The sequence below is a fragment of the Electrophorus electricus genome, chromosome 17, assembly GCF_041902795.1.
Source record: "Electrophorus electricus isolate QZ-2024a chromosome 17, ASM4190279v1, whole genome shotgun sequence".
NCBI lineage: Eukaryota > Metazoa > Chordata > Actinopteri > Gymnotiformes > Gymnotidae > Electrophorus > Electrophorus electricus.
Genome location: NC_137513.1, coordinates 5684964 through 5692500, shown reverse-complemented (window position 1 = coordinate 5692500; position 7537 = coordinate 5684964). Strand labels below are relative to the sequence as shown.

Genomic DNA, 7537 nt, shown 5'->3' with positions numbered 1-7537 from the left:
TCCCTGGCTAAAGATGGCTATAGTAACTGTGACTATTCTGAAAGCTTACAGGACATAAGCCTGGTGTTTTTACTGTCCTGCGGTGTCGGTAGGAAAAGAACAACTGTCGAGCCCGTCTTCCCCTCTGAGGCTTTCTGCCTTCCACTTGCGCCTTTCGCATCTTCATCTTGGCGCCCGTCTCCTCTGTTCACCTTCCCTGGTCAAGAGCCGCGAGTTTTCCACCCGTAAATCCTGCCGTGCGTGACGGCAGCGAGATTAAAGGCCCTCCTGCATTTTGAGCGAGTCGGAGAGAGAGTGGGAGGCACAGAAAGAGAAAGAGTGAAAATGAGTCAGAGAGAGAGAGAGAGGGAGAGAGAGAGAGGATGCACATGGAAGTGACTTCACAGCAGGAGTAATGATATTTAAATACTTTGACTCTAATGTCATAGCTTTGTTGCCCATGGGAGCTGCTTCTGAGAGAGAGCGAGAGAGAGAGAGCGAGAGAGAGAGAGTGAGAAAGGAAGACGCTTCAGAGGGCCTCCTGTTTCCATGAGGCCTCAGTGTTTATAGCCGTCAGAGTGCACCTGAGAGCTGCAGGATGTGGAGGTGGTAAAGCATGTTGAGGTTTTGGCGCCCCACACAGGAGCATATAAATTAGGTCTTTTGCAGATTCCAGTTACAATGTTGAGGTCAAAAGTCCAGTGCACTGGCTGTCCAGTGTGCTCCCAGCTCTTGGTCTGTTTCTTCCTCCCTCCCTCTAACCCCGCCCCTGCTCGGCATGCTGTAGTTCCCGATTAAATTGATCATATTTCAGCTCTACCTCTCCCTCCATGCAGCATAATTAATACCTCGTATTTACATAGAGGAAGATCAACTTGGTTACATGCCAGCCCCCGTTCATGATTGCAACAGAGTTTGAAAAGCTTTATGGACTACGAAGAATAACACACATGGTTTGGGGTGTACAAAAAAAGTCACATGTTGCCATCAAAAAACCACGATTAGCTCATTACTTCTGCTCGAAGCTGGTAGACCACATGAAATGCAGAGGGAAAAGTCATTTCGTTCCCAGTTCTCTCTCTTCCCTTGGAGAAGTTCGCCGAGTGGGTTCAGAGGAAGGACTTGTGTCGTAAAGCAAAACGCTGGTACTGTTTTTACAGTCAGATATCATGTGGTAATTGTGACGGTGCTGCATGCGTTTGTAGTTCTTCAGCAGAGGCAGTTCTGTACTGCACTCCTGCCATGTGGTTAAAAGCCACTCACGTTCCTGTGCATTGAGCTCTATGTGAGCTGGGTTTTCATTTCTTAGAAACACACACACACACACACACACACACACACACACATACACACATACACAGTGCGCGTGCATCAGGCTCGGCCACCAGGGCGGCGCCGTGGGACTTGGGGCAGAGCCCATCAGACCGATTCCTCTCGCAGCAAACAGCCGTGGCTTTACTTTCCATCATCGTCATTTTGGCGAATCGTGAACGAGAGCGGTCCCGCTTCTCCTCGCAGCTGATTTGCGTGCCCAAGCAGCTGGGCGATGACTTGCCTGGGTCACAGGCCAGGGGGAGCGCCCCGTTGACGCGGGCCCATTTGGGCCCCGCTCGGGCTGGCGCCACTCCATCCCGGTGTATAGAAGCGGCTCGTCCTTTGCCCGCTCGACCTCGGTCGATGACCGTTGTCAGCGAGGAGGAGGAGGACCCGCTCTCTCTGAGCACCCAAGCAGCTGCCTGACCCCTCCGTACTCGCTGCGAGGCACATTACCACAAGGTTAGCGTGGGACGGCGAGGATGGTGAGCCGAGGGCCCGAACCTGCTGTCACACAGGCGCGCGCGGGTGATTCGCTGAGAGGCCCTGGCTAATAGCAGCACAACACGGCCAGCGATGCGCCTGAGAGATCAAACTGTTCCCCTGATGAATGTGAGGGCAGGGGTTGGCAGAGAGCCACGAATCAGCAATCAAGGTCGTTCTCAGTTCATTAAATTCCACTGAGGGGCGTGGCTTTGTAAGCAAAACGCCTACATGCACACTGGCACGCACACAGCATTGCGCCTTGTACTGCGGTTAGTGAGGTTTTTCTCTAGCTAACGCTACCCAGTCCTCACCCTTCGGCTGCGGTTTGTACGTGTGCACGTGCATGAGAAAGTATGCGTGTTCGCATGCGTGTTCATCCCTGCAGTTTGAGTAAGACAGAGCTGCTGATAGAGCCAGCAGCTGCGCCACCTTCTGACGGGCCGTGTGTAATCTTTAGTGTGTCTTGTGTGTTCTGGCTGGTTGTCACACTTGCCGGGACTGGGACATTTGTAATGTTTACTGGCAAAGTTTGCTGCAGGCTCCTCCACTGGTACATGTCTGGTAGAGAGATGCAGTCACGGTCCCTGTCGGTGTGCAGCGGGCACAGCCATGATAGAACAGGAAAGGGCCTTCCCCAACTCTTACAAAAATTAGAAGCATAGAATGTCTAAAACAGCTTTGTATTCTTTAGCATTAACATTACCCTTGACTGGAACTAAGGGGTGTAGCCCAAACCATGATAAACGTCCCCAGACCATGATTCTTCTGCCAAGTTTTACTGTTGACACTACATGTTCAGTTAGTTTTCCTGGCATCCCCCAAACCCAGATTCATCCATCAGACTGCCAGATAGTGAAGCATGATTCATCACTCCAGAGGACACATTTCCACTGGTCTGGAGTCCAACGGCGGTGCGTTTATACCACTCCGTCTGACACTTGGCTTTTCACCTAGTGATCTTAGGCTGGTGTGCTTTTGCTTAACCATAGAGACCCATTTCATCAAATGCCCAGCACACAGTCTTTGTGCTGATGTTTGGAGGCAGTTTTGGAACTCTGTATTGAGGTATGCAACCAAGGATTCTGTGTCTAGCGCTCTTCAGCACTCGCTAGCTCCGCTCTGTGAGTTTGCCTGGTCTAGTGCTTCATTGTTGGGCGAAGTTGCGATTCACTTTAATAGTATGGGAGGTAGTGGTGCCTCAGTGGTTAAGGTAGTCGGCTGCTAATCAGAAGGTTGCCGGTTCAAGCTCCACCACTGCCAAGTTGCCTCTGTTGGGCCCTTGAACATGACCCTTAACCCTCAAACAAATTGTACTCAGTCATAATTGTAAGTAGCTTTGAATAAAAGTGTGAGCGAAATGCCATAAATGTAAATGCAACTTTAGGCTGAATTAGGCAAATCTAGCAGGGCAGAAATATCACAAACTGACTTGTGGACAATAGCAGCATCCTTCAGTGAAAGTCACTGAGCTCTTTGTTTGTTTTTTCTATTTGTTCACCAGTTGCATTTGTTTGTCGATTGTATGGTGTCACATTGATGTATGCTGGAATTTCTACACCTGTTAGCAGTGGGTGTGGCTGAAAAAACAGAACCTGTCACTAGGAGGGGTGTCCACATGCTGTTGGCCTTACAGTGTTGGCTGGTGTGCAGGTTTTTCACACAGGCAGGGCGTCTTGGGCGTCTGTAGAGGAGCAGAGAGGAGCTGCGCAGCCCAGAACATGGAAAAAGCCAAATCCAGGCCCTTCCTACATATTCATTATCCACATCTCTAAACAGTGCCTTGCAGCTGAACTGTGATGTTGCACCAGCCTTTTGAAAGTAGGTTGGGGTTTTTTTCCCCCTCCACCACATGGAAAAATATACTTACAGATATTCTGAATTTGACATAAAAATTGAAAGGTACTTGAACGCTGACCGTGAATAAGGTCAGGCTGTAAGTATATCTTTACTCCAGACATAAATGAATTCTGTGCGGGTTGGCGCTACCTCTTCAAGACAGATTTGGAACCAACATGAACATGCATCAGATATGCGATCTTCCTGCAGGCACATGGTGATTGGGAAGTGGCTAGAAATTGCGGAAATGGCTTAACTTGATTTAACTAACAGCTTCCACATAGCCAGCTGCTGGAGACGAGAGCCTCCTCTAATGCTCTGGCCTGAGATCAGTCCCAGAAAGGTAAACGCCGGTGAGGTGACGCTGCCGTGCAGACCAACTACTTCCTGAGTGTTTGCCACTGTAGGTCACTCTAGTGACCCGTTTGAGGTTCATTGTTGTCGCTGCGTAAAGATCCCTGCGCCACCCTTCTCTCGTGTGTCCCGGAACGCACGGCTCGTTGTCAGAGTGACCCCTTCCGTCAAACGCTATATGCTCTCCCGGCATGGACACCGTTTCCACTTTAGGGTTCACAGGGCCCGCAGAACAGGACATTGCCGAAGCATGGGCTGTTGGGAGTCATGACTACAGCGTTCCGTAACGAGGTGCACGGGTACACTGGGGCACTGTGGACCTAGAGGTCAACACCACAGCCTGCGCAGTAGGCCTGCGTGGGGTGGGGGGGGGCAGGCCGGACGAAGCCGACAACAAAGATCGCCCGCAGCACCCGAGTCCAGTGCAAGCAGACAACGGCGGAGGTGTGACGGAGGCGTAAAGGTTGCCCCTCCCGGCTCTCGCCACAGCGCTCCGCCCCGAGAGTAACGGAGAGGCCCTCAGTTTGTAGGTGCCTTCTAAACAAGGTGGGGAGGGAGGAAAGCAGTCAGCCCCTCATCTGGGTTTACATTCTGTTAGGGCGTGCCATGACGCGCCAGGCTGCAGCTCATTAAACGCGCGATCCGGCGCTCGTCTCCGTAATCGGTCGGCCCGCTCGCATCTCCTCTGCCCACGTCTGGAGGGAGAGGGGGGCACCGGTCCTCCTGAGCGGCATGGCCATGTTTTCAACAAAGACCCCATGGATCGGGAATCCTGGCTCGTGGCTCCTGCCGAGTTTAAGGCAGGCTGAAGCAGAGGGAAGGACGAAGAGGAAAGGGCGTCTCAGTCGGCGAAGGCACCCCCCACCCCCGCCCCCACCCACCCGCGGTTGGAGTAAGCCGAGTGGTTGCCTACCCCTTACCCCAGCCGACATAAAAGCGAGGCCAGTCCCCGGCCGCCCGCCCAACCACTTGAACGCCCCCCCCTTCCCACAGCAAAATGGAGCGCGGTGGGTAAAAGCTCCGTGGCAGTTATGAATATGTGATTGCGTGTGCCGGGAATTTGAGGGAGGAAAGCTGTCCAAGGGGAGCGGAGGCCCACCGCGCCAACACGTAGCTGAATGAATTAGCGGCCGGGGCAAAGCACAGGATGCAGGGAGGCTGTGCCTGTTTGGGCATTTAACGCATCATCCGTTCAGTCCCCCCACCGTTCCCCAGTGAACAGAATTAGCTCTCAGCTCACACCCACAGACACCGTTCACGGCGCCACTGGCTGCCTTCACTATGACAGTTATGATGCTTTGTGTGTCTGCCAACTCGGCGGAAATGCAGGGCTGGTTAATCATTCATTTGCTTTGTTCGTGTTCCTGGTGTAAAGACGCGCTCCATTTTTTTGATGAATGCCAGTAAAGACCTGAGGTTTTTTTTTTTTCGGCTGGTGTGTGTGTGTGAGTGTGAGTGTGTGATTTCCAAGTCTGTTTTTTCCACCCCCTTTTTATTATTGGTGTTCTAAGAACACGCTGACACTAATGTTAGTCTGAGGTCACCTGCTGTTTGCATGACACGATCGTAGCAGGCGATTTCAGCTGCTTGTATTCAGTCAGTTCTCACTGTTAAACTGCCTCATATATTCCTTGCTCTAGGTTGTGATTACATTAAGGCCGAAGAAAATTACATTAAGGCTGAGAAAAATGGAAACAGCTCTGCTGAGCTGATAGGTGGGTATAGATTCCAGACGGCGTCTGGTGAGCAGGAGACAGAGACCGACGTGCCTGTGATAGTTGGCCCGTTATGCAAATGAGGGCGCCGCCTCTCAAGTCTTTTTGAGCAAATTAGTGGAGAACACATGGGCCAAAACAGCTGTTGCACACGCTCCTCTGTGTCAGCGCAGGGGTGAGGCGGGGTTGACCCAACGTGTTGGGCCCAATCTTTCTGCTCCCCCCTGGCTCAACCCCTCGATCTGCTTCGGGTTCCTTTTTTGCACGTGTTTGCGCTTTGCTGTAGGTGTGCGGCAGCGAGGAGTTAACCCCTCTGACACCACTACAAGCTCATGGCAGGTGTAGACCCTTGAAGTTGTTAGTGTTGGCCATTACCACTTTCTGTTTATAAGCACTCTGACTGGGTGCAGGCAGGAGACTTGACCAGGTGACCTCAGCAACATTTCTCTGTTTCTCACTATGTAAGTCAGCACCCAACAGCCCAGGACGACCAGAGAACCCTAAATACACAACAAAAAGAATAATTATAATTATATCATTAATATGATATAATAAAATTGTATATGCAATATTAATTAACAGTTATTATATTATATAATTATTGTAGAGTTAATTATATTATTTTCATATTATTAATTGTTATTATTAGCAATAGTAGTGTTAGTATTATTACAACCCCAACCTTATAACATTAAAAAAAATGTTTTTTACTTATATTTTTAGTTAAATGTGAAAACTAAAATAATTAGTAGCGTATCTGTAATGAAGAATAAATGCTCAGAAGAAAAAAGCCTCCACCTCAAAGCTGCCTTAGCATGACATTGTGCAGATATAACAAACCCCCCCCTGCCGCCACAACAAGAACCGTGAAGCCTGTTTTCTTGTTAACACTGTGTTGGAGGCTTGACTCAGTGCCATTTTTTGCTATGTAAAAGCCATCAGTTCAGACGCATGCCCACCCTCTCTGAGCCGTGGACATGACACAAGGAGCCTTAATCTGTCAGGTGGATTGTTTCAGGTTGCGCTATACAGTTGCGTGCGGCGGGACTCTTCCTGCAGCGAGTCACCCCATGCAGGGGTCATGTTTTTAGCACAGATCCCCCCAGCAGGTACCTGCACCTAAGCAACAACTCGGCACTCGGTGTTTGAGTGCGATTTATGTTGATGCTTTATAAGCAAAGAAAAAATTCTGGCAAATATCAGGTGTTATTTGCAAGGTTAGGGTGACGTCTGGTTCAGCTTACAGACATTTTCTGGGGTGTGTTTGTGTGTTGATTTCTGCGTTTGTCCTACACACATCACTAGCACGAGCACGCCTGTGACGACTTTAGGATGTGACAGCTTTTGGCACCAGCTTCGGCGGTCTTAACCGTGTTTACTATTGCTGCCGCTGTGAGCTCACTCAAACGCGTGCGCACACAAGTGTGCGTACACGTGTTCGTCTGCGTAGTTCCAGTAGGAATGTCCGTGTTTCCGCATGGCTCCTGCCCCGGGGCCCACGGTGTGGCCCACATAGTGCCATTCTGTTTATGGGATGTGGTGATGGCAAGGCCGAACAATAGTTCAGCTATATCCCGCTGTGACCCGCTATGTCCTGCTATGTCCAGCTATGTATAGGTCCTTTTTATGTAGCGTTTCCCAGCTCTCCACTTAAAGGTCTGCGTTTGCATGTGCACGTTCCACTCTAGTACACGGGGAAACCGCAAACACAGGAGCCATTGGTAAGTGAGGAAGCATATTCCCGCCAGGAGCTGGGACCGTTGCTGAGGCCTAGCGGGCGTGGGCTCCATGCCTTGCAGCTCCCGAGGAAGATGACTTGGAGGAGCCAGGAGCAGGACCCTAAGCCCAGTCGG

At 50.7% G+C, this 7537-nt stretch overlaps 1 protein-coding gene across 4 annotated transcripts in view; it reads left to right on the top strand.

The window, feature by feature from the left end:
• The window catches only part of bcas3 (BCAS3 microtubule associated cell migration factor), a 163279-nt gene that overhangs the window by 88095 nt on the left and 67647 nt on the right, over window positions 1-7537 (top strand). The gene's annotated exons all lie outside the window — the stretch shown is intronic.